The following is a 27487-nucleotide window of genomic DNA, read 5'->3' as shown; positions in this document are numbered from 1 at the left end:
TCATTACCTATGGAGCTGAGACCTGGCTTCCCCAAAAGCAATTGTATTGGGATAGAGCTGAGGCCCAATTTTGGAAAAAGGTGCTTAAACTTCCCAACTCAACGCCAAATGCTCTCTTGCAGTTCGAATTGGTTATCTTATCAATCCACATCTAAGTATATTGGAAGAGATGCTGTCTCTTTCGTAAATGCCTATTGGGTCTTGCCGTGAACAATAAGCTTACAATATTGGCTAACTAATTACTGCTGTCTCCACACTCCTGTCCAGAAAACTGGAGAAATAGTGTTCTCTCTGATTTGTTTGAAGCTAACATCTCGTTAGATCTTTTGCTTATTAATCCATCTAAAGCCAAACTTAAGTTATACCAATTGGACTGGCACTATACCCAGCAGAAATGTTTATTGTTAAGAGATTTGACAGACCAACTTTTGGTCACAAAAATGTTCGTCAAACAGCTGTCTATCTATTGAAGTGTCCTTCACATGCACTTAGAAGTCAAATCTTAAGACTTTGCTTAAATCTATGGCCAACCAACCAAATCCTATTGAGAAGGGGATTAATCCATGTTGATGCTTGGTACTGTCATTTATGTAAAGTTGATGGAATGGAAGAGACTTTAAAACACATACTAATTGTTTTTGTTGCCTTAAGAAAACAAAGGAAAACTGTCTTCCACAAGTTGACCCAAACACATTATCTGATGCGCTCAGATGATGAATAATGGCATGCATTATTTGCTGCACCTAAAATTTCATTAAGAACAGCTACTATGCAGTTTCTAAGCTCAGAACTGTCTATAGACTAATCATCTAGTGAGAAAGTTGATTTTTTACGTGGTTTTATGTTTTGAACTGAGCTTGTCAAGTAACTTGGTGTGTTTTTTTCTGTATTCTGTATTCTCTTGTTTTTTTTGTGTTGTTATTGTCTCTTCCTGATGTGATGTGATGTGATGTGATTTGCAATTTTAATTTCTATGTAATAATGTATTTTGAATGGTTACTTTAATTTAGCCAACCAAAATAAAACAACCAAAAAGCAAAAAAAAATGTTCCTTAAGCCAAAGCACTTTACAGAGCACATATTTACATACAATATCACCCAACCACTATTGGTACTCCTTTATCCAACTGTGAAGGATGAAAGGCTGAATTGTTGTTGCCATGATACAAACCTGCAACCTGCAGATCACGGTCCGATTGCAGCAGCGAGCGCTCAACCCGCTAAGCCATCTTACCGGCAATAATGGGGGGACATGGGGGAGTGTGGACTCCTCCCACTCTTTGTGGTAAAAGAAATCCAAATTATCAGCAAAAATACATTCAGAAAAGTTGCCAATCGGGGGAAAAAATGCAGCAAATATTCAAAGAACCGGTAAAAGGTGGCTCTTGCTAAAAATTCCTTTATGTTCTGGTTGGGTTTATTTATCATGCATGGAGTGCAACACAAAAACCGTGGAATTTCACTTTTCCATGCTAAGGACTTTTGTAAGCATGTGATGTAAACCGGTATAGACCATATCATTAAAAATCGATATTGATATGGGATGCAAGTGTCTATGAAAAGGTGGGGTTGTTGAGCCCCTTCGCCTTTTCAATCATCATCTGCCTTGCTAATGGACTGTTATTTGGTGATTTGTATGGAAATGATTAGGTTGGAAGCCTTTTTCTAAATGTGCGTGCCTAACACTCTCAGTTCTAGAAAGTCCTTGTTAGTTTTGGTGACCTACAAAGGTGAAGGTCGTGAGGGCGTATTTGGTTATTGCTGGCTGCTCTGATACAGTGAGGATACCTGCTTGGTCTTTGTCTTTCAAAACAAATAAAGCTATACAAAAAATAGATAAAGTTCCCAAATTGTGGGAACTCCCGTCCTCTGCAATCTATGGGTGGCTCAAATGCTGAGTCCTGCAATTAGTTTTAGTCTAAGAGAAGATAATTAGATGATGTTCTTATAAAGTAGAATTTAACAAATAAATAATTACATGTATATCAATACACATTGACAATGATTCATAAGTTCAAATCAAATAATGTATTAGAAGCCCAACGCGTTTCGTGAAAACAATTCACTTCTTCAGGGGCAAATTCTCATAATCTTTACAAGACATCTGGAAAACATAATATTCCAAAAAATTCATATTAGTCCCAATTCACTCAATATATCATATATCATATATTTTATAAGTTACATAATATATAGTCATCAAAGTGACAATCATATAAGTCTTTTCAAAAAGATTCTTTAACAAAGGTAGCGGGCGCCCCTCTCTCGCAAGAACAGACATGATAACCTGTTCAGTGGTTATTAACCACTTGAGAGTTCGCAGCCACTGCTTTTACTCACTGTGCCTTTCACAGATGGGAAATATCCATTTGCATATCAGTCTTTGTCCTGCCCAGGGGCAGTCCAGCACCGAAATACAATGGCAATTCCAATCTGAACGAGAGTACCACCAGCAACCCCATACACGTGTTTCACCCTTGTTGGGGATCATCAGTGAGGTGAAGCTGATGCCTCTCTAAGCACAGTGAGAGGGAGACCACGTCTGGTTGCCCCCAGGAGACCTAGGGTTACCAATCCCAGGTTCCTTAACAAATAGTTTAACAAAGGTAGCGGGCGCCCCTCTCTCGCAAGAACAGACATGATAACCTGTTCAGTGGTTATTAACCACTTGAGAGTTCGCAGCCACTGCTTTTACTCACTGTGCCTTTCACAGATGGGAAATATCCATTTGCATATCAGTCTTTGTCCTGCCCAGGGGCAGTCCAGCACCGAAATACAATGGCAATTCCAATCTGAACGAGAGTACCACCAGCAACCCCATACACGTGTTTCACCCTTGTTGGGGATCATCAGTGAGGTGAAGCTGATGCCTCTCTAAGCACAGTGAGAGGGAGACCACGTCTGGTTGCCCCCAGGAGACCTAGGGTTACTAATCCCAGGTTCCTTAAAAAATAGTTTTACAAAGGTAGCGGGCGCCCCTCTCTCGCAAGAACAGACATGATAACCTGTTCAGTTATCTTAGAGAGGCATCAGCTTCACCTCACTGATGATCCCCAACAAGGGTGAAACACGTGTATGGGGTTGCTGGTGGTACTCTCGTTCAGATTGGAATTGCCATTGTATTTCGGTGCTGGACTGCCCCTGGGCAGGACAAAGACTGATATGCAAATGGATATTTCCCATCTGTGAAAGGCACAGTGAGTAAAAGCAGTGGCTGCGAACTCTCAAGTGGTTAATAACCACTGAACAGGTTATCATGTCTGTTCTTGCGAGAGAGGGGCGCCCGCTACCTTTGTTAAACTATTTGTTAAGGAACCTGGGATTGGTAACCCTAGGTCTCCTGGGGGCAACCAGACGTGGTCTCCCTCTCACTGTGCTTAGAGAGGCATCAGCTTCACCTCACTGATGATCCCCAACAAGGGTGAAACACGTGTATGGGGTTGCTGGTGGTACTCTCGTTCAGATTGGAATTGCCATTGTATTTCGGTGCTGGACTGCCCCTGGGCAGGACAAAGACTGATATGCAAATGGATATTTCCCATCTGTGAAAGGCACAGTGAGTAAAAGCAGTGGCTGCGAACTCTCAAGTGGTTAATAACCACTGAACAGGTTATCATGTCTGTTCTTGCGAGAGAGGGGCGCCCGCTACCTTTGTAAAACTATTTTTTAAGGAACCTGGGATTAGTAACCCTAGGTCTCCTGGGGGCAACCAGACGTGGTCTCCCTCTCACTGTGCTTAGAGAGGCATCAGCTTCACCTCACTGATGATCCCCAACAAGGGTGAAACACGTGTATGGGGTTGCTGGTGGTACTCTCGTTCAGATTGGAATTGCCATTGTATTTCGGTGCTGGACTGCCCCTGGGCAGGACAAAGACTGATATGCAAATGGATATTTCCCATCTGTGAAAGGCACAGTGAGTAAAAGCAGTGGCTGCGAACTCTCAAGTGGTTAATAACCACTGAACAGGTTATCATGTCTGTTCTTGCGAGAGAGGGGCGCCCGCTACCTTTGTAAAACTATTTTTTAAGGAACCTGGGATTAGTAACCCTAGGTCTCCTGGGGGCAACCAGACGTGGTCTCCCTCTCACTGTGCTTAGAGAGGCATCAGCTTCACCTCACTGATGATCCCCAACAAGGGTGAAACACGTGTATGGGGTTGCTGGTGGTACTCTCGTTCAGATTGGAATTGCCATTGTATTTCGGTGCTGGACTGCCCCTGGGCAGGACAAAGACTGATATGCAAATGGATATTTCCCATCTGTGAAAGGCACAGTGAGTAAAAGCAGTGGCTGCGAACTCTCAAGTGGTTAATAACCACTGAACAGGTTATCATGTCTGTTCTTGCGAGAGAGGGGCGCCCGCTACCTTTGTAAAACTATTTTTTAAGGAACCTGGGATTAGTAACCCTAGGTCTCCTGGGGGCAACCAGACGTGGTCTCCCTCTCACTGTGCTTAGAGAGGCATCAGCTTCACCTCACTGATGATCCCCAACAAGGGTGAAACACGTGTATGGGGTTGCTGGTGGTACTCTCGTTCAGATTGGAATTGCCATTGTATTTCGGTGCTGGACTGCCCCTGGGCAGGACAAAGACTGATATGCAAATGGATATTTCCCATCTGTGAAAGGCACAGTGAGTAAAAGCAGTGGCTGCGAACTCTCAAGTGGTTAATAACCACTGAACAGGTTATCATGTCTGTTCTTGCGAGAGAGGGGCGCCCGCTACCTTTGTAAAACTATTTTTTAAGGAACCTGGGATTAGTAACCCTAGGTCTCCTGGGGGCAACCAGACGTGGTCTCCCTCTCACTGTGCTTAGAGAGGCATCAGCTTCACCTCACTGATGATCCCCAACAAGGGTGAAACACGTGTATGGGGTTGCTGGTGGTACTCTCGTTCAGATTGGAATTGCCATTGTATTTCGGTGCTGGACTGCCCCTGGGCAGGACAAAGACTGATATGCAAATGGATATTTCCCATCTGTGAAAGGCACAGTGAGTAAAAGCAGTGGCTGCGAACTCTCAAGTGGTTAATAACCACTGAACAGGTTATCATGTCTGTTCTTGCGAGAGAGGGGCGCCCGCTACCTTTGTAAAACTATTTTTTAAGGAACCTGGGATTAGTAACCCTAGGTCTCCTGGGGGCAACCAGACGTGGTCTCCCTCTCACTGTGCTTAGAGAGGCATCAGCTTCACCTCACTGATGATCCCCAACAAGGGTGAAACACGTGTATGGGGTTGCTGGTGGTACTCTCGTTCAGATTGGAATTGCCATTGTATTTCGGTGCTGGACTGCCCCTGGGCAGGACAAAGACTGATATGCAAATGGATATTTCCCATCTGTGAAAGGCACAGTGAGTAAAAGCAGTGGCTGCGAACTCTCAAGTGGTTAATAACCACTGAACAGGTTATCATGTCTGTTCTTGCGAGAGAGGGGCGCCCGCTACCTTTGTAAAACTATTTTTTAAGGAACCTGGGATTAGTAACCCTAGGTCTCCTGGGGGCAACCAGACGTGGTCTCCCTCTCACTGTGCTTAGAGAGGCATCAGCTTCACCTCACTGATGATCCCCAACAAGGGTGAAACACGTGTATGGGGTTGCTGGTGGTACTCTCGTTCAGATTGGAATTGCCATTGTATTTCGGTGCTGGACTGCCCCTGGGCAGGACAAAGACTGATATGCAAATGGATATTTCCCATCTGTGAAAGGCACAGTGAGTAAAAGCAGTGGCTGCGAACTCTCAAGTGGTTAATAACCACTGAACAGGTTATCATGTCTGTTCTTGCGAGAGAGGGGCGCCCGCTACCTTTGTAAAACTATTTTCAAAAAGATTCAACCACTTGATTTGTGGACATAAAGCAAACAGGTTATTTATCGTTCAATAAATTAACATCAGCATTCATTCCTCAAAATTCATCCAAGAACCATAATCTCATTTGTGGATGTGAAAAAATCAACATTGAACTGAACATCTCAATATCAATCATTTTGTTTTGTGTTGACCCATGTTGTCAATATGGTTAATGTAATATAGGGACGTTTCTGCATAAGAAGCAGGATTTACCTATGGCCTTATTTCAATCAGTCAAGAGTCATCTACAGTGCGTCATAGAAGTGGCGGGCCACCGGATTTTTGTACACCTAAGCTGAATTTGTGGAGAGGACCTGAACATTAAAGAAGATATTCAATCAAAATACATCATGAAAGGGGATATTAGATCAGAATGCATCACCTGAATAAATGGTCAAAAAAGTAAAAAACCTAAATACAGGCACACACTTACCAACTAATAAACAAATATTAGTTGAGGACAGGTGTAAGAGGATCCCTCCCTATGAAGAAGGATATCCATAGCCATAGCGTCCAGTAGAAATTGGATCGGAAAAACAGAGATGTTCACCACCGAATGCCCAGGGAAATCTGAAAAAAATCCCAAAGAAAAAATGTGTTTGTAATAGGAGTTAGTACCAAGGAACTAGAAAAGCCCAAGTGCCCAGATTAACTTACTTCAAGAAAGATCTTTGTTAGATGCGTTGTATGAGAGGCGATGCTGTCTTTCACCAGGATCCGCTTTCTACCTAGTAGAAAAGTCGGTCCTTAAAATACCCGCAAAATAGCGGCGTTGTGCGTCTGAAGCGTCTGACGTCATGGTGTAAACAAAGTGACGTCATCTGCGCAAGCGCACTGTGATGACAATAGTAGAACGAAACCCGATAGGGCTAAGAAATGGCTAAGAAGCCAGAGCAAGTGTTCTATACAGATAAAGAGTGTGGAAGCGTCTGCCGTCATGGTGTATACACCGTGACGTCATCTGCGCATGCACACTGAAGTAATAATAGAAAAACGAAACCCGATTGGTAAAAAAACGCTAAGTAAGCCAGGACAAGTGTACTACACAGAAAAAGGCAGTGCCGAAAACAAATAAAGCTGTCACTGTCTCTGCTGCTACCCTCAAATGAAATGTGAGCCTGTTTTCTATGGCAATTCTGGCACCCCAACTCAGTGCTGTCGTGAAGACCGCTTTCCCCTAAGCACTCTTGGTGCACCTAATGGAGAGGAAAGGAGTCCTATTTCAAAACTCAAGAGCGGTGGTCGGGAGGCGGCTGACCTTCAGTGGTGCTGTGCCGTAGCCGCTGAGGGGTGCTGATGGTTTTCGCTCAGCAGCAAGACGTGATGCAGGCTTTCAGGTTCACTCTAATAATGACTGGTAAATATTGGTAGAGAAAATAACGCTATAGGGTATTACCTGGTCATTGTATACTACCCCTGGTAAATACTAATTTGTGTAAAAGTATTAATCTGTAAAGCTTGTGACAGAGTCAAGTCTGGCATGAATTGGTAAAGATGGGGGGTGCACATGGAGGCTAAGTGTTTTTCCATATCAGGACTTTGTTACGAAAGATTTCTATGTACGGGTAATTTTCCCTCCAGTTGTGAACCCCCAACATTTTGCTGTTGTATGACCATCCTAGCCTTACTTTTACCAGTTGAGCCCAGCCTTCCACTGCACTTGGCTGGGATTTTGCTCATTTTGCTATGGGGAAACTGACATTCCCTTCAGACTGTCAGTACTGGGATACTTTGTTTCTCCTAGTATTTCACTTTGTTGCCATTTGTTGGTAACATTTTATCAGTGCACAATGTACCTTACAGTACAGTGCGCTGGGGTCTCTTTTTCATTTTTCAGGCCCTAGATACCCTCGAAGGATTGTTGGTGAATGTACAAGTGTGTCCAGGACAGAGCTGGTGGCAGCAGCTACTTTTAAAGCATTTTTGACTTGTTTCTATGGTCCAAACCACATTTACCGCATTTGGCACAGGGCAGTGGCCTATGCCTAAAATGGCCATACCACGAGGTCCTTTTTTCTGTCCTTTGGCCATTTTGTCCCTTTACCTTCCCCAGGTCGAGCAACCATGGGAAATTCCCTATTTGGTCATGCGGACCCCCGCACAAACCAAAGGTTTTACAGGCTTCTACATGCCTTGTGTGTGTGTGCCCAGGATGTGGGCTGGAGTTGTCTAGTTCCAATACACATCCTGGGTGCCAGGATGTCTGGTGGGATGACTGTGACCACTGTGATTTGTGATTGGTCCACATCTAGGATGGTTGTAAGTGAGAAGATCTCCTATTGTTTTCTCTTTGATTTAGCGCAAAGGAGATTCTGGATAAGAGAAGGCACCCTAAACCTATTCCAGGTCGATATTCTGAGTTCTCACTGAAATTAGTAAGCCAAGTATCCTGAACTTCTGAAGCAGATCCATGGGACTGCTGGTGACCCGCTGGAAGGTTTAGCACCCTGACCCTGCTATTGTCCCGTGGGAGCCCATGTTTTGCTTCGATCACAGAAGGCCTGCAAGGGTGCTTTGACCCATTGGAGTAGTGGGACTAACTACTCTCTGCACCTCCTGATAAACCTGAAAATGAGCCTGCTCGAAAGTGTTCCTGGACCACCCAAGGAACTACCCAGCCCGTATGGGACCTTTGCCCTGGAACCACTGTCATCACAAGTTTCAACTTCAGCTTTTGGAGACTGTAAGGTCTGGATAGAAGGCATTCTCCAGCCAGGTTTCATACACCTAGCATTCCTAGGTCTGGAATTAGGAGAGTCTGCCTGTACCCGAGCATACACGGTCACTGTGTTGCCCCGCTGTGGGGACAAACTTTGTGCGTACCTTGCTGATGTGCCTCCCTGTGCCCTAAGATGAGCTGCAGGGGAACTCTCCTGAGCCATTAATCATAAGCAGTGAAATCACCACTATCCTGCTACAGACTGAGGTCCTGGAACCCTGCATTTAAAACCCTCAGAGATTCACAACTGCAGGATTCGAACCTGTGAACGAAGTGGACTTGACTGGCGAAGTTTGGTGCACAGTGCATGCGAGGGTCAGTAAGTACTTGCATACATTACCGGAGGCCCCTTGCGCATCCATAGACTTTTACACACAAGTGTCCCATGAGGGCCATTCTCCTTTGTCAAGGTAGCCTGTGCTACCAAGCTATTCCCGATTCTTGGAATTTGCTCTGCCCTCTTGTAGAGACCCTCATTGAATAGTGGGACCTTATTCTTCATCACCTCACCCACCTTCCTGAGTCACTACAGCCTCTTGAAGAGACCCATTTTGAACTTAACTGCATGATTGAGTGCCCCAGCACTGAATGTACTTTTTAGCACACGGCTTCACACTTCTTAGGGACTGGACTGCCTATTAGTTAGGGTTTGAATTGATGAAGGACTGCCTAAAGTATATTCACACTGTATTACCCCTTTCTGTTGCAGGTTGTGGATCTCTACTCGTGTAATATTCCTTTAGGCCAATAGTTAGTGTGTGTTTGTTTGTTTGTGTATTGATTTGTATTGTGCACCAAACCCAAAGGTTTCTGGGCGCATTTGCACAGGATTACAAGAATACATTAGGCTGTTTCCTAGTTGGTGTTTTGTTAGTTTTGTTAATTGCTGAGGTTTACATTGTGTTTGAGTTAAAATGACTTTAATAAATGTAAATGTATTTTTTTATATATACACCTGACTGAGATTAATTTGTGGTGTTGTTCACTGTGTGTGCTCATTGTGGGTTTTTGATCACCCTCACTCATCCTGAGACCTAGTCTTGACCGCCGCCAATGCTACCTTGATTGGTCAGGCTTGTCCAGAAGGTTACACTGTTCTATGAAACTAGGCTGGCCTTCTGAACCTCTGGCCACCAGGTCAGAGTTCAGAAATGCATCTTAACAAATTGGTGTACAGTGGTGTGATAGGATCAAAGGTACCCAGTGTTGCACACTGGTAAAGGTACCCAGATTACACTTACCCAGGACACATTTATTTATTTATTTATTTAAATTTATATAGCGCGCAAGCAGCCCAGGGGCATTGCGCCGCTGTTACTTGCAATAACTTAGTTACATGGTACATATGATAGCGATTGTTGACACATTATGAATAGTACAAGAAATCATACTATTGTTACAAATATTGCATTTGGTCGTATATTGCAAACATAAATGATAGGTATTCGTGCTGATGTGTCGGTCCTTATGTGAAGAGGGTAGTTTTCAGTGTTTTGCGGAAGGTGGGAGGTAGGGCATTCCAGTGAGTGGGCGCGAGGTAGGGGAAGCTGGATCCACCCGCTTTTACTCTTTTTACTGGTGGCACAGAGAGCATGTTGGTGTACGGGGATCTGGTTGGCATGGTGGTGGAGACAGGGTGGATCCTTTGAGAAAGGTAAGCAGGTAAGGTAAACATAGTGACCTTAGTAGAAACTTAACTGTAAAGTCTAACAATCTACCTTAAAACATGGAAGCAATAACTAACATAACCTTTAATGCTTCCAAATCAGAGACACCGAGAATGTTGTGTACTGAGAGAGGCTTATCCACTCAAGGTACCAAATGTGAAATGATCCAATGGATCCTGGATTGGCAGGAGGCTCAGCTCAATGCCTTTAGGGAAAGATAATGCACTTTTGTGGTGGCAGCACACTGAAAGCTATAGTGGCACTGTGTATGAAAGATAGCAAATGAAAATGCACATTATGGACGCTAAATTGTTCCATGTTATGGTGAACGGGCCATCTGTACAGTTTGCACTGAATACATATGTTAGCCTAAATTAATCAACTAACACTTTCCCATTAAATAAAACTCCCCAATAATTAATGTACCCTTTAACATTGCTGTGCAAAATGGTCTAGATGACAGATTCTGTTTGTTTTTCAGTAGAAGCTTAAACGTGCAAGAAAAATGCACTGGCTGTCCTTTTATTCAGAAGGCGTATTGTGCGCTCCAGGAAGCAATTTCATACAAGTATTCTTCGAAGGTGGTGTTTGGAGAGAACAAATGCCATGATTATAGATGAAGCTGGGGTGACATGAGGCATCAAGAGAAGGGGCAGGAGGTAGTTTGAGTGACAGAGCTAGTCCATAAATGTAGGAGGATGAAGAGATGGGGGACAGTCTTCTTCTTTCCGTCCAGAGGAGAATGGGAGAGTGGCAGACAGAAAGCAGAACCAGGCAGTCCAGGCCGTTTGACGAAGATGGGCTGTGAGCTGACCTTTGTGGCGAGAAAGCTGTGCAGCATTTTCAACACTCCATTTTGCTGATAATCCACTTCAGAGAGGGGGCTTTTGCTGAAAATAGCACAGAGTCTTCACAATTTAATATGAGTATCTGTGGAAATGAGGAGCGTGCAGAGAGGGTGTTATATTTTCAGTCAGTCAGCCAGAAATAGACTATTATTTTGAACAGAGACGTTATTTTCTTTCTCGCATTGTAATTGAGAACACTGTGGCATAACGGAAAATGAAAAAGTGGCTTGTGCTATGTACATGATTTTGTCTTTTCTTTTAGATGTTACGCTGTCTACTGTCTTTGGGGTTCAAGGTCTGGGTAAGAAATTAATGTGTTATTATGAACACAGGCTGTTTATGTATCCAGAAGACATTTTAAATTGTTTTTACATGTGTACCACATGACCTGTTTCATACAATAGTGTGTACAAAAAAAGAAAAATCTTTTTTTTAAACCAAATCAGTGGAATTGTGTTTTCTGTGCCTATGTGGATTAATTGATAAAGAGGGGAAATCACAGGGAAGCGTGCCCAGTAAGTAAAAACCAGTACAAAAAATGTTTTACCACATGTGGTAAAGTTGGAGGTAAAGCATGGGAATTAGCTAGCAAGTTAGAAAATGTATGATGCATGTCTGGCTGGTGAATTGTTGGACATAATAAAGAGCATATTATGAACAATACGTCAAAGACGGTAATCCAGTTTCATAAATAAATGACTTGAAAAACAGCTAATGCTGTCTTGTCCCTAGAAATAAAAAGTCTGATAACTGGAGCTTACAGTCAACCCTTAACAAAATACAAAAGTAAGGGGGGAGCCTTGTCAAATCATATAGGGCATTACCATTAATACAGTGTGCTACCACATTACCACTATTTTACCACAACGCTAACATACCACCCAAGTTAGACATCATGTACATAAACTATTATCCCCTTTCTGCTGCATCGTGGAGTTCCTTCCTCAAAAATATCCCAAATTCACTCCCACTATTGACATACCCCAAGGGTGTACGGGACCAGGTATATTGGGTTTTCTCAAACGAAAATGCAAACAAATTTTGTATGTCTTCAGCCAGTGGCACACAGCACTATCCAGCTGTAAGATCCAATGTAGTAACACCATATGACCTGTGTACCTGTGTGAGACCCTGATCAATAAATAGAAGTGGCCACCTGGAAACAGGAACTCTTTTGTTTAACTCTCATAAGTCTGCATTGACCATTAGGTTTCAACACACCCAAAATGGGAGTGGTTAAAGTGCTAGGAATTGGTCTAATAATTCCTCTGGATTCAAAATTCTTAATTATCTCAGCTAATGACTCCAAACATGCCAGTGGCAACCAATATTGAAACACAAATACTAGTTCCCTACCATGTCCCTCTCACAGTGTGGCAACATGGAAATTGGTTAGGCTGCAATCATAAGCGTCCTTGGCAAAAACCTCTTTAAATTCCATAAATATTTTTCTCAACTCATTCCTTTCCTCTTCATTCGTGCATTCATCTGCAGCCTGAACCTGTTCCTGGGCCATTTTTGAAAATTCAGGGAAATCCTCCAATGAAGGAATATCTGTGCTCTCCTCTACCCGTGTGGATGTATCTCTTTGGAGAGTAGACATATTTAAATATCTTGGAATCTTGACTTCCATTTCAACATGCTGCTTTTCCACCTTATTTTCGTTTAAATCAAATAATATGCAATTCTCTTGATGACAGTACACTGTCTCACTTGACACATAAGGATACACAGACTGAATTTTACATATTCCTTTAGGGTGGGAGTCCAAAGACTCCGGTAACTCACCCTTTGCATTCACATATCTTTCAGGGATATTCCCAATCACTGCATTACTGAAAAATGCAGTGTAATGGTATTTTTGTATTGCCATTCCTAATGATGAATTCTCTTCTAAATTAATACCCTGACATCCTTTGTTATCCACCAGTATCGTAATGGGTCCATCCCCAATCTCAACCAGTGGCGTATATTCGCATTCTAGCCCTTGCTGCCTCATGGAGTCCCATAGGCATACAAATGCATCAGGATCCCTCATCTGCTGTCCCTTTCTGTGTTTTAACGTTATAGTAACTTGTCTGGTGAACGCAGGAATAGTAACCTCCTTCTTCACCTGTAGCTCAATGGCATATGGTACCAACAATGCACAATTATAAGCCTGTCTCTTGTCTTCAAACACAGGCACAGGTCCCCCTAACCTGGAGCACACCTTATGATTAAGGAAGTCCAACACCATACACATTCTGTGCATAATGTAATTTCCACAATAAAAATCATTCTGTGTCCCACTCATTATCCGCACATTGTGACAAATAGTTTTTGGACCAATGGTAATTTTTAACATACATCTTCCTATGACTCTATTCCCTGAGTCGGATCATCCAATCCAAAAACATGTTGTTTTTATTCTGAATTTTGGGATCTCCTCAATGTCAATTATTCACTGGAGTATTTTCTCATTAATTAAACTTCTTTCCTGCTCAAGTGCTAAAGTGGCCTTTACTATTTCAAAATTACCATTTACGCGGGTAGGGATTCATGGCTGCCCATCTCCCATTTGTATTTCAGAAAAGGTCGAAATGTGTTTCTCTGTGTTCATCTCTGAAATGACAGGTGGCTTGCCTTTTTGATCCTTGCTATCAATTGATGGATGATATCGGATGACACAAAGTACACAGGTATATGCCCTTGGATTAATTGTGATATTGCACTTTGAATTGGCTGATCACATTGATAATACAATTGAATAGGTTATCATGTTTAAGCACAACATTTGAGCTGTACTGTCATATTTCACCCTGTTCATTTAAGATGATAACTGTTTCATTCACATATTTAACGTGGTCATTCAGTCCCCCTCTAATCCCATCTAATGTTCACTGTATTGTGTCCAGATCATGGGTGAACTGTTGTGCCTTAGTAATTAATGTACCCACATATATAGCATTGGCTGTAGACATTGCTGTTCCCACCACAGCCCCAATCATAGTCACTACAACAGAGGACACAAGCTAACCTGCTACACGATTCCCCCTCCTTCTTTTCACAACAGATGAATTTACAAAAGTTGTTTTCCAACTTTATGGCATTATCCCTGGTTGGTTTCCGAGCATCCTCCTTTTCGCAGTTCCATCCACTCTCTTACCTGATCCGATGCAATTACGGTGTCATTCACAAATTTCTCGACAATAAGATCAGTGTTTAGGTTAATGTATATGTTCTGATAGAATACTCTTCTATTCCCCAAGGTGAATCTAGGTGCCTCATCCACTGCAATTCTGGATGCCGGTCCGGGTTTTATGATGACCTCTGCTTTTGTGGTCTTAACTCCTGACACACCCAAAATGAGTAGAACGATAAGTATCCAGTTCTCAGGTTGGGTCATCATCACCCTATTCTCTGAAGACTTTGTCTTCACCCCCATTCTTTGGTCCGGGGGCCTTTCCTGGGCCTCCAATCCCGTGGCATCCCCCAATGGTCCAGTGCTCCAAGGATCCGGCCCTGCTGGGGCAAGGAATTAGTCATGTCAAGTAAATAGAAAAAGAACAGATTAAGTACCTAGCATAAAACCATTTTCTATACCTGCTGCAACGCCTGAAAATAAAAATCAAATGGTCATTACAGTGGCACCACAGATACCGGTCTGTCACACTGGAACACCTGAAAACAAATCCATAATTACCCAACACAAAACATCATCCCACATCATGCATCCAAAAATAATTCCAGAAATACACACACCCCCATAATATTTTCATCTCAAAAACCCATTACTATTTCCCATGATATCCCCTGAAAAGCAGAAATGTGTAGCTTGATTTCTCTGTTACCTTTATTTTTACTGCATTTACTATATTCTTTCAACTAGTCTGAACTTCCTCAAGCCTTCTCACCTCATGCTTCGGGTGGCAGGGCTTAATCTGATTTACATGGACGAATTGCTCCACTGATACTTCACCTTCCTTTTTGACAATTGTATACTCCACAGGGGAGACCATGTCTATAATTTCAAATGGTCCTTGCCTAGCTGCCAGAAATGTAGTGTTTTATGTTTATTTTTCCCAGTGGTACTTGTAAAACTGATCACCTACCTTGTTTTCTCGTACAGATGTCTTCCTATCATAATAGGTTTTTGCACTATCAGCAGCCCTCTCAAGATTTTGCTGCAAAACATGCATATGCATGTTGTAAGTGCTTCCTCAATTCCTACCACATATTCACGAATCGTGGATGCATTCACAAGTGTTTGCTCATGTGTCTTGTACTGTAATTGTTGTGGCAACACCATCTTTCTCCCTGTCAGTATTTTGTGAGGTCTGATACTTGTTGCATTAGCGGGAGTCGATCTAATGGCCATCAATACTAAAGGCAGCCGAAGATAACTAGATCCTGCCTCAGCTACAATTTTTTTAGTATGTCTATTATAGACCTATTTTTTCTCTCCACACCGCCTGAGGAAGAAGGCCGATATGAGATGTGCAGCTTCCTTTTCACACCTAGTATTTGCCAAACCTTGCTCATCAAGGCGCTAGTGATATGACTGCCCCGGTCTGATTCTATTCTTTGGGGTAACCCAAATCTTGAAACAATATGATTTACAGTAACGTGGATGCTGTTTGTGCACTGCAATCCAGTGCAGGAATTCACTCCACCCACTTGGACATCAGACACACCACAGTTAATAAAAATGAATTTCCCCTAGCTGATCTTTTTACAGGCCCAACATAGTCGATTTGCAAATCTGATCATGGAAGGGTCAAACCTCTTTTGATTAATGGAGCTCTATGCATAGGTGAAGCAGGCTGAAATTGTGCCCATACCAGACACCCTCTGGTGTATAGTTCAACATCTTGGGACATATGTGGCCAATAAGCATGATCTTTTAAAATGTCTAAAGTTTTTTGTGAACCCCTCTGTCCTGCAGTTATCACGTCATGTGCATGATGTGGCATCAGTCCCTGAAATGACTGAGGCACAACCCATTGTATTTGACCTGTTACAGACTCCCTAATCATCAAACCATCTTGTAACCTAATTCTCTTTTTGTTTTTTAACAGTACTCTCAACACTTCTTTCCCTTTGCAATCATTTTCAGACAGAGGATTTTGTTCTGCATCTACCAAATGATTATAAAACAGGCCTTAAATTTGGTCTTCTTTTTGCGCCGTGATCAGATCTTCATCTGGGGTATCATAACTCCATTGCACTACAGGCTGTTCGACTTCTTTTGGAGATTTAGAGTGTGTGATCTCACCTACCTGTATCTCGCCCTTTAGGTGTTCAATGGGAAACACCTCTCCCATTACTGCTCCAATTTTGGCTAATATCTGCTTTGTCATTCCCCTCCTTGTCCTTACCTGGTGCCTTTAAACAGTGACATATTTTTCTCCAGTGCACTATTAAATCAATCATTTTCTGACATTATTTCGTCTATACCTTGAATCATCTTGCCATATTTAAGGGGTTTGTTGTTATATGTGAGCATACCTTTTGCCTTCCAGCCTGGAAAATGGTCTTAATCACAGATTCTGTTTGTTTTTCAGTAGAAGTTTAAATGTGCAAGAACAATGCTTTGGCTGTCCTTTCATTCAGGAGGCATATTGTGCCCTCCAGGAAGCAATTTGATTCAAGTATACTGTCACGCCCCCACACACACCCCATCTCCCACTTCCCCCCCTCACACCTGCCTCTCCCACCAGGAGCTTCTCGCCGTTGTGTTCTCCATTCACATCAGCAGGGGAAGCAAGGCAGGCGGGATACCATGTTGGGCGGACTCGCCGCTTTTCGCCCTTTTCCGCGTTGGCGGTTGCCATGGCGCCTCCTGCACAGCCGGCAATGCCAGCATACCAGGAAGTACCGGCAGCACCAATCGCTGGCCGCATGGCGCTCCACGTAATGTGTGCGAGCGGTCACGTGATGCGTCACGTGACACCGCTCGCCGCTTCAAAAGAAGCCGGCAAACACAACACTTTGCTTCACAGCTACTTCTCCGGAGGACTGCCAGGCGTTACCTATTGCTTCCTGTTACTCTCCTTACCTCGACCGGGGAACGTTTCACTTGGACCTGCTCTCGGATTACCCTTGGACTTTGGCGTGCTCTCTGATCTCCCGGACACCTGACACCTGTTTGTACTCTGGACTTGCCTTTGGATTACCCTTCTGTTTCTGCAAACCTCGGATTGCTTCAAGTTTTGCCACGGATCAAGTTCTTGCTCCACCAGGTGTTTTCAGGAGTGCCAAGTACATCATCTCAGCCTGCTGTGGGTTCCCCTGCTGTCTGTATAGGTCTCTTACCTATGCTCCACCCCTTTAGGTAAGCTGGTGTCACTGTATCTTGTTTGCTCCCTCTGCCAATTGCCTTTTGGGTGTTTCCTTGATTATAACCCTTTGCCTTACAGCACATAGGGGTCCTTCCGGCGTTCCCAGTACCAGGCTGACGACGACACTCCACACCTGTGGCCTCAAGGATTGCTAGGGCAGTGTTTACATTCTGCTCAAGCGGTACTTGGGGACGGAGGCATTACATAACTGCACGACCATCAAGTCGGACCCATCGAGTTAGAAAAGACTGTGAAGCCTAATGGTCGTCCAGTTATGGATGTTTCAGCCTGGGACCCTGTGACTGCCTTAATGCAAGCAGTAACATCGCTTAGGGCAGATATGGCAGCTGCTACCACTGCCCTCCGCACTGACCTGGCCGCTGCCACCACTGCATTGAACCACCGCCTTGATGCCATGCAAAGCACACAACATCCCTTACCTGTTGACGCCGAGTTTGGCGATGCTGCCCCAACCCAAAACCCGATTCCTGTCACACCACCCACCCTGCCAGCCCCGTCTGTGGTGGTTCAGACCCCATTTCCTGTAGCAGCTCCTGAGAGGTATCAGGGGGATCCTAAGAAATATCGCACCTTCATAAACCAGTGCAAACTGCATTTCTTGTGCCGACCCCAGGCTTTCTCTGATTCTGTCTCTAAGGCAGCTTTTCTTCTCTCCCATTTTTCAGGTGTGGCAGCCACATGGGCCAACCCATTGTTGGAGGGCGACCATCCTACCCTGTACGATTTTGAGTTATTGACCCAAGAAATGGCCAAGGTTTTTGACACAAGATATAAAACCCAATCCAGAGACATGGAACTCCAGGATCTTACTCAAGGCCGGTCCACCCTCATTGAGTATATCACCAAGTTCAACCAGCTCGCTACTGAGACCTTCTGGCCTGAGAACAAAAAGGCAGTGATCTACTATCGGGGTTTGTGGTTCCATGAAGGATGCTTTATCTGTGGTGCCTTCTCTTCCGTCACTCTATACCGACATAGTTGATTTGACCTTGCAAATTGACGCCAGACGGGCAGAAATTAGAGGGAAAGCAGGGCTATCCCATACCTCATTTTCAACCACATCCGGCACCTCACCCGAACCCATGCAGATCACTGGGGTACGCAGCCCCATTACTCATGCCGAACAAGTGCACAGAAGGGCGGACAATGCTTGCTTCTACTGCGGTCTCAACGGGCATTTTGTGAAGGAGTGTCCCCGTCGGCCAAAGAACAAAATTCCGGGTTTTCTGAAGACTCGCCCTTGAGATCAGGGGTTGGGGCGAGTCCTATACAAAATTCCTCTGATCCAGCTTTTGGTCCCGTCCGACCTGTGGTGGTACAAGCTTCCTTAAACCCTGCTGCAGGTATCTCCCATGCAGTACGAATAGTGATCGACTCTGGATCTACAGGCTGGTTTATAGATATAGCGCTAGCCAGTTCACTGAACTTACCTCTGATCACAAAAAAACACCCCGAAACGGTTCATGCAGTAGACGGGACATCCCTAGCCTCTGGACCAATCCTGCAACAGACAGCCCCGTTGGAATTAATCATACAGGAAGTCCATAGAGAGACCATGTCATTTGGTCTCAGAGCCACACCTCAGTTCAGAGTCATCCTGGGCATTCCTTGGCTGAAGAGGCACAATCCTCTCATTAACTGGGGCACGGGTCACATCTCCTTCGAATCAGGAACGTGCCAATACTACTGCCTGCTCGAGACACCTCGGGTTTCCAGCCCGCAGACATCCTAGGGGTAGTCGCTTCTTTAGCCATAAAAGACAGGTCCGACACCCAGGACACTCACATGATAGGGGCGGTCACGACCAACATACCTCCTGAGTATCATGAGTTCTGGGCTGTGTTCGACAAAGGCTCTGCGGAAGGTCTTCCTCCGCATTGACCCTACGACTGCCCCATTGATTTAGTCCCGGACGCTCCAATCCCAAAGGGCCGGATCTACTCCCTAACCCAGAAGGAAGAGCGAGTCCTGCAAGAGTACATACAGCAGGCCCTGCTTCTGGTCACATTCACCCGTCAACATCCCCAGCTGCAAGTCCTATCTTCTTTGTGCCAAAGAAGGAAGGGGATCTCCGTCCTTGCATAGATTACAGGCGTTTGAACCCCATCACGGTAAAAAACCGCTATCCCATACCTCTTATCACCCCGTTGTTAGACAAACTCACTCATGCCACGATTTACACCAAACTGGATCTTCGGGGGGCGTACAATCTCGTACGCATGCGTGATGGAGATGAATGGAAGACGGCCTTCTGCTCACGACAAGGGTTGTTTGAGTATACAGTTATGGCGTTTGGCCTCTGTAATGCTCCTGCTACGTTTCAGCGCTTCATGGATGACATATTCAGCGATATCCTGAACGCCTATGTGGTAGTGTACTTAGATGACATACTGGTTTTCTCTTCCTCCCTCGATGAACACATCACGCATGTTAAGGAAGTGTTGGTACGACTCCAAGACAACGCACTATTTGCTAAACCCGAGAAGTGTCTTTTCCACACCAGTCAGGTTGAGTTCTTGGGGTTCCATATCTCTCCCGGGGATCTCTCTATGAATCAGTCCAAAGTCCGGGCAATCAACGAATGGCCAATTCCGACCACACTCAAGCAACTGCAGTCATTTTTGGGTTTCGCTAACTTTTACCGACAATTCATTGTTGGGTTCTCCTCTATCATAGCACCACTCACTGCGCTCACCAGCCCTTCCGTCTCCTATCTCTGGTCCGTGACACAACAAAACGCCTTTGACTCTCTGAAAACCATGTTCACCACTGCTCCGGTGTTACAACACCCTGACTCTGAACTCCCGTTTGTCCTCGAGGCAGACGCATCCTCCTATGCACTAGGCGCTGTACTGTACCAACCATGTCCTGCCACTGGTCGTCTGCATCCGGTTACATTTCACTCTTGCAAGTTTACGGCAAGCGAATTGCACTACACAGTTATGGAAAAAGAACTATTGGCCATTAAGGACGCTCTACAGATCTGGAGACACCACCTCTTGGGCGCAAAACACCAGACTGTGGTGTTCTCCGATCATAAGAATCTCCAGGACCTTGCCTCTCTGAAATGTACAAACAGCCGACAGGTACGTTGGCATCTCTTCTTTGCCGCGTTCGACTTCGTGGTCAAACATAGATCTGGTGTCGGGCATGGGAAAGCAGATGCTCTGTCTCGTTCCCCTGGGGGGGAGGTTCTCCCATCCTTCCCTGAAACCTTGTTGAGTGAAACGCATGTAGTTTGTGTCTGCACACCGTCGCCTTCTTTACAGTCCACCATACGACAGTGGGTCTCCCGCTATCCACAATCTCTAACAGAATGGGATCCGGTTATGCAGGATGGACTGCTCTTTTTACATGGGAAGCTCTTTCTTCCCACGAGCGAAACCAGGAACTTGGCGTTAGACTGGTCTCATGATGCTGCCATTAATGGTCACCCCAGGCAGCATCGCACTCTAGACCTACTCAAATGCTGGTGTTGGTGGCCGACTATGAAACGCGACGTACAGAACTACGTCAATACCTGCTCAGTCTGTGCCCAGGGCAAGTCACACAGGGGCCGACCTCTGGGTCTTCTTCTCCCTGTTCCTCCACGACCCTGGCACACGGTCTCAATGGACCTGATTACCGATCTGCCACGTACACAGGGTTTCGATACTATTTGGGTCGTTGTCGACTCCTATACCAAACTGGCCCGTTTCGTACCATGCAAGGGGGTACCCTCAGCCCCGGTCTTGGCCAAGCATTTCTTTAGGTCTGTGTTCTGTCTCTTTGGCCTGCCCCATGTGTTGGTGTCCGATCGAGGCACGCAGTTCACCTCCCGTTTCTGGCGGGCCCTCACCTCTCTGTTGGGTATCGATGCTCATTATTCCTTTGCTTACCATCCAGAGAGCGACGGGCAAACCGAGAGGGTCAATCAGACATTGGAGCAGTACCTACGCTGCCTAACGTTACAGTACCAGGACACTTGGCTCAACCTGTGCATCTCGCCGAGTTTGCTTGTAACAATACACTTCACTCTGCTACTGGGTTCTCTCCTTTCTTCGCCCTCTATGGCCAACACCCCGTACTCTCCCCATTCCGGACTTCTCCTCTTCTGATACCCCCGCCGCTTCAGCCTGTGCTCGGGATTTGGTCTCGGTCCATGCCCAAACGTTGGTCCACCTGCGCGAAGCCCAGACCTCCATGAAAACCGCTGCTGACAGGAGGAGGGCGGATGCGCCTGCTTACAAAGTGGGGGACCGGGTCTGGCTCTCTACCCGCCATTTGCACATCCCTGGCTGTCGCAAGCTTCTCCCTCGCTTTGTGGGTCCATATGAGGTGGTCAAGGTCCTGAACCCAGTGGCAATGCGCCTGGCGGTGCCTCCTGCCTGGCGGATGGATCCCGGTGTTTCATGTCTCCCTGCTTAAGCCATGCCCTGGCCCTACCCGGTTGGCTACCCCTCCTGCCCTGGCCTCTGTCTCGTCCCCCAATGTGTTTGAGGTGCAGGCTATTCTGGGTTCCCGTATGTACAGGGGCGGGTTGCAATATCTAGTGGACTGGCTGGGTACGGCCTTGAGGACCGCTCCTGGGTTGCCTCCCGGGATGTACACGCTCCTCGCTTGGTGGCCCGATTTCACCGTGAACATCCATCCAGCCCACGTGGTCGTGGGCCTTTGAGGGGCGCTCTGTCACGCCCCCACACACACCCCATCTCCCACTTCCCCCCACACACTTGTCTCTCCCACCAGGCGCTTCTCGCCGTCGTGTTCTCCATTCACATCAGCAGGGGAAGCACGGCAGGCGGGATACCATGTTGGGCGGACCCACCGCTTTTCGCCCTTTTCCGCCTTGGCGGTTGCCATGGCGCCGCCTGCACAGCTGGCAATGCCAGTATACCAGGAAGTACCGGCAGCACTAATCGCTGGCTGCGTTGCGCTCCACGTAACACGTGCGAGCGGTCACGTGATGCGTCACGTGACACCGCTCGCCGCTTCAAAAGAAGCCGGCAAACACAACACTTTGCTTCACAGCTGCTGCTCCGGAGGACTGCCAGGCGTTACCTATTGCTTCCTGTTACTCTCCTTACCTCGACCTTGGAACGTTTCACTTGAACCTGCTCTCGGATTACCCTTGGACTTTGGCGTGCTCTCTGATCTCCCGGACACCTGACACCTGTTTGTACTCTGGACTTGCCTTTGGATTACCCTTCTGTTTCTGCAAACCTCGGATTGCTTCAAGTTTTGCCACGGATCAAGTTCTTTCTCCACCAGGTGTTTTCAAGAGTGCCAAGTACATCATCTCAGCCTGCTGTGGGTTCCCCTGCTGTCTGTATAGGTCTCTTACCTATGCTCCACCCCTTTAGGTAAGCTGGTGTCACTGTATCTTGTTTGCTCCCTCTGCCAGTTGCCTTTTGGGTGTTTCCTTGATTATAACCCTTTGCCTTACAGCACTCAGGGGTCCTTCCGGCATTCTCGGTACCAGGCTGACGACGACACTCCACACCTGTGGCCTCAAGGATTGCTAGGGCAGTGTTTACATTCTGCTCGAGCAGTACTTGGGGACGGAGGCATTACATAACTGCACGACCATCAAGTCAGACCCATCGAGTTAGAACATATACTTGGGAGGTGGTGTTTAATGGGAAAGTGTTAGTTTATTAATTTAGGTTAGCATATGTATTCAGTGCAAACTGTACAGGTGGCCCATTCACCATAATATGGAACAATTTAGTGTGCATAACGTGCCTTTCCATTTTCTGTCTTTCATACACGGTGCCACTACAGCATTGTGTGCTGCCCCCACAAAAGTGAATTATCTTTCCCTACATGCTATTACCTCAGATAAGAGTGCAGAAGGTGGTGGGGATGCTCTCACTGACAGCTCTAGCAGAGCTGTCGCTGCCCTCATCCATGGGGTCCATGAAAACAGGGATGATGTAGATTCCCAAGTTTTGTCTGTTGGCTCTGATGCTGAAGCCATGCATGCATTCATGAAGCAAGAACTGCTGTTTAAGCAGAAGGTGCTTGAGTTCAACATGGCAAAGATGAGAGTTGAACAAGCAGAAAAACAGAAGGGCAGGATTCACCAGTTGGAACTGGCCAAGATTCAGGCTGCAACTCGCTCTCCAATGGACCTGGACATGGGTCGGGACTTCCTCTCATCCGCGGTTTCCTAAAGATCTGCTCAGTATGTATGATTTATTTATTTTATGTATTTATTTATTTGCATTTTTAAAGCACCCAGCTGCCCTCCGGCATCGTGGTGCTGTTACAATTAAGTTTACTTGGCATGATGAGATATAGTGTGAACACAAATGAAGACATGGTTACAGGCATGGCTACAGTTCCGAGGTTACAAGGGAACAGTGAGCGTGGTACAGTTGTAATTTACAGACATTGATGTATGCAGTCGTATTATAAGTGGGATTCACTTAAAGAGGGTGGTTTTCAGAGCTTTTCTAAAAGCTATGAGGGATGTTTCAGCTCTTAGTTTAGGCTGTAGGGAGTTTCAGGTTATTGGCGCTAGGACTTCAAAACTCGAGTCGCCCGCTCTAGCTCTATTGAAGTTGGGGATTGAGAGTTGGTTGGCGTATAAGTCCCTTTTGGGTCTAAGTGACAGAACTGGTTGTATCCATTCAGTAAGGTAGCTAGGGGCAGATTGGGATATGCATCTGTGGGTAATGGTGGGAGTCTTGAGAGGAATGACTTCATGGACTGGTTACCTGCATTTGAGTATGCATGTGAAGTACAAGAGGTTGTGGATGCTAGCAATATTGAATGGCTGCTCTGTCGACTACCCCATTCTGGCTGCAGTGCCATAATGGGAATGTCAAAGACTGATAGAGAAGACTTTGCAAAATTGAAGCAAACTTTCATCGTCAAGTTTGGGAAGACACCTGCTCAATACTTCAAGAGATTTAGAGAGTACAAACAAAAGAAGGTAACATTTGGGTTTCCTTTGTTTCTGATTCTTTGAAAAACTTGACTGGCTGGATTGAAGGCTATACGATCACCACCTTTGAGGATATGGTATGTTTAGTCATGCTTGAACATATTTTTGCATCTTGTTCCCCTGAGCTTAAGCAGCACATGGCTGATTCAAAGGAGAGAGATCCTAAGCAACTGGCCAGTGCAGCAGATTTGTGGGTGTCACACTGAGTGTCCCATAAGGACAAGACTACTCCTGGTTTGCAGGAGGAGGAGAAAAAGAGCAAAGATAATGGGGCTGGGGGATATGATAAAACATCCTCCCAAAAGAGCCACAAAAAGAAGAACAAGGGTAAGTCCCAAGAGAATGTTCAGGGTAGTGGAAGTTATACTCCTAGACATAACTCTGGGTATAGTAAGCCTCCCTAGGTCCCAGGGCTCAGTGGATCTTGTGTGGCTTGTGGAGCAAATGACCATGTGAAGGGGGAGCCCAGATGTAAGGTCTAAACCTTGGGGGTCCACTCTGTGAGTCCGGCCTTCCCCTGCTATGAGGATGAAGAGATCACAGGGGCATCCTTCTCCTCAGACTCCTTCCCCAGTGGGATAGAATCTGAGGTAGTCCTAGTTTCCCTGGGTTCCTGGGAACCTAAAGTCTCAGAGGCTTATGCTAGCATACCAGACAATGACAAGCACTACTTTACGGACAGTGTGCTAATCAATAGAGTAGATACTCCTACCCTTAGGGATAGTGCGAACAGCAGAACTGTGGTGGATTCTGTTTTGGTAAACCCAGATGAGCTTGCCAGAGCTCTCCTGATGCCCACCAAGCTAGCTGTTGGTCCCCCTCTCAAGTTCACAGTAATGCCTGTAAATCTTACTATCAATGATACAATGGTCAGGAGTCCAGTGAGCATACAGAGGCAAGTCACAGGTAAGGTCCTTCTGGGGAATGATCTCAGAGACTTAAGTCTTGTGGGTGACACAGCAAAGAGACCATGCACAAAGTCACGAACAAGGGCTGCCTTCGCCAAGACCAAGGCAAAGCCTAAGCCAATGGGGAAACCTAAAGCTAAATGAGTTACACAAAAAAAGAAAAGAGGGAAACAAAACATTCCTCCTAGCTCACCTACCACTGAGGTGGCAGTAATTGGCCAAACAACTGGACCTGAACAAATGCTAGATCGATAGATGATAGATCGAATAGTGTGCTGTATGTTGGGAAATCTGTGTTCGGTGTCCCATGGCCTTCATGAATTAGGTAAGTGCATGTATGAATGTGTACTGACACATGATTTGTGTTGTCCCCGCTCTGTGCTGATTTGTGCCATGTCACGAAAGTGGAGCACAGAGTCAAGCTTCAAGGCACTCAGGGTGCTTCCCCTAATGGTGGGCTGCGTTGACATGACTGACTCTTGAGATGGTAGAGAGTGAGGGTTTCCTTCTTAGTGAATACCCAAGGTGACAACTGCTTGTGCAGAATGCAGAATGTTTTAATGACATAAATATGTGTAATGAAGTAGAGAACCGGCAGTTTCCATGTCATAAATGCATGTAAGCAAGTAGGCTGGTACCATGTTACAGATGCATGTGAGCAAGCAGAAGGCTGGTTAGTTCTATGGCATCAATACATGTAAGCAAGCAATAGGCAGGTTTGTCAGGGACGTCATTTCACCAAAGTGCCTGGGGTAGTGGAAGTGACCACACACAACCCTTGACCTCTGACATCACAGGAAGTGATTTTATTTGAACCTGCCCCTCAAATGACATCACAGGAAGTGATGGCACACAACCTTTCACCCCTTGACAAAACAGGAAGAGGCATCACATGGCATTGTTCCAGTACACTAAGAAAAATATGGCTACAATATCAATGTAATATGATATGCATTTCATACAAGAATGGATCACCATATGTTGCATTAATATCAGTGTGTATAGCTCCAACAAAAGGAAAGTTAATAAAGCACTGTCAACCGGCCCTTGACAAGCTGGTGCTGCTGGAACAGAAAAAAGTGTATGAACAACCAATGTAGTGAGAAACACTGTGATCTGTATAGGCCCAGAAACCAAACATTTTAAAAAAGCCTTTTGCAGCCTGCAAACTCAGCTTCTGCCAAAAGAGAATACAGAAGTTGATTCCAGATTAGGACGTCCGGTGTCACCAGGCTTTACCACTTTTTGATAGCGAGTCTCTCGCAACTTGTGTAAGTCTCCAACAAAAAGAGACTGTCTCCTGCACTGCCACAATTTAACATAGTTCTACAGCAAAAATATTCTGGTGGGAATTTTCCTGTTGTCCAAGCAAATCCTAGTCTTTCTTGGGATACGATAAAAATAATTCCCCAATTAAACACTTATATGTACTAGAAAAAAAATTCTGTATGATTTTGCCATGCAAAATGTTGGAGGTGACTGCTACTTTAATCTCGGAAATGGGCAAAGAGGAAATATGACACGGTCAGAAGACATAGAATACAGAAATTGCAAGGGGTACGTCTCACTGCATGTGCCAATGTGTGTTTCTGTCCAGTGGTATTTCATACCTCTGTCCATCCATGAAAATATGTTCCATTCCAAGAGGAAGATAGTTGAATAGCCCTGTCTTTCTTCTCTGCAATGCATTCTGTGAATTGTAGACCTGTGTTTAGAATGGAGAAATCCAAGACTACCAGTCAAAGAATAAACATAACAAAAATAAAAAAAACATGACTGTACTAACATCTCTAAATTCGAATATAGCAGGTATGTCAACCATTCTGTGAGCTGGCATTAGCAAGAAGGTGACAGCATGATCTAATGCATAGTGCCTATAGTGCACTGAGGAGCACATGTTGCACAATTCCTGTGAGCTTGAAGCAGCATATAACAGACTCTCCTTTTTACAAATAAGACTAAAATGAGTGCCAGGTGCAGCAAACAAGGCTGGCCTTACTATGCCAAAGGAAAGCTATTTAAAAAGTGCCTTTCATAAAGGAATGTGTGGAAAACATTCCCTGCTAGTAGTCATGCTGCACTTTTAGTTGCACCAGCCCTTTTGGCTACACACCTCAGAAACACAGATAAATGTTAAGGCAACCATGGAGGGTTTTCAGGAAGTCACTACCTAAAAAGGAGTTGTCCAAGATCACACCATTGGTTCAAGTGAATCAGCCAGGATT

Source organism: Ambystoma mexicanum, chromosome 8, assembly GCF_040938575.1.
Source record: "Ambystoma mexicanum isolate Mex_15411 chromosome 8, UKY_AmexF1_1, whole genome shotgun sequence".
Lineage (NCBI taxonomy): Eukaryota > Metazoa > Chordata > Amphibia > Caudata > Ambystomatidae > Ambystoma > Ambystoma mexicanum.
Note: the sequence above shows the minus strand (reverse complement) of the source record.